The following is a 1,093-nucleotide window of genomic DNA, read 5'->3' as shown; positions in this document are numbered from 1 at the left end:
TCCTAAACCAACCAGATATGTCCTGCAGGAATTTTGAACTCTGGTGAAAATAACCAGGATGGAACTATTGTATTAACTGGAAGTCACCCATCCATAATCAACAATACACAGCAGTGAGTTCAGACGAATGACATATAAGACTTTAAGTAGGTATTCAAATGCAAGATAGTAACTACTGTTTACCTTAGCTAAACTGCTGTCCAGCTAGAAAGTCACAGAATTAAATACTACAATTAAGTTTCCTTTTCAGAATTTCCACAAGTATGTAAATGTCCTCCTGCTAAATTTTGAGATACTCTACTAAAATTACTGTAGTTTTTAAACAAAATATATTAAAGAGTAAGTTTTTTGAATATTTCTACATTTTAAAATTACAATTAAAAATGTGTTTGAATTATTATAGTCTCAAATTACAAATCAATGTCTACTGCAATTGTAATAATAATTATATGACTTGTGAGTATAATGAGGATGTGGTTAAAATAAAGACTAAACTTCATTTCTCAGCATACTAGTCAGTTATGTTAGAAATTGTAGTATAATACATATACCTTATGGTTTAATATAATTAATTGAAATTCACTGCTGCTTGTCTAAGGTTTCTGTAGGAATCAATACTTACACATGCAGAATGCAAAGGATCAGCAGTATATTTCTACAATAGCCAGTAGCCAGGTTTTTTTTTTTTTTTAAAGAACCATTATATTTGAATATATGCAGATTTGATGTGTAACCTAAGCCAAATTCATTAAGATCCATGGACCCCAGATTTACCCTGGAGCGATAATCACAAGAGGTCTGAAAAATGAGAAAAAACAGAAGAGGAAATTAAGAAGAGCATCTGGAGAGAATGAAAGAAAAAAAGGAGAAAGTGGTACTCTAGAAGTCAAGGATAAGAGTTTCAAAGAGAATAAATGATAATTGATGTGAAATGCTGCTGAAAAGGGAAATGTGAAATGCAATAATGGATTAAACATTGTGGAGAGACTGGTGATCTTGATGCGATAATTTGATGAAAAGTTGAGGGAGATAACCTGATTGGAAGAAATTCTAGAGAGTATGGGAGAGGATTAATTCTTTTGATAAATTCTGC

Source organism: Carlito syrichta, unplaced genomic scaffold, assembly GCF_000164805.1.
Source record: "Carlito syrichta isolate Samal-C Ts95f unplaced genomic scaffold, Tarsius_syrichta-2.0.1 Scaffold288011, whole genome shotgun sequence".
Classification (NCBI taxonomy): Eukaryota; Metazoa; Chordata; class Mammalia; order Primates; family Tarsiidae; genus Carlito; species Carlito syrichta.
The sequence above is the reverse complement of the archived record's forward strand: the minus strand, read 5'-3'. Positions refer to the sequence as shown.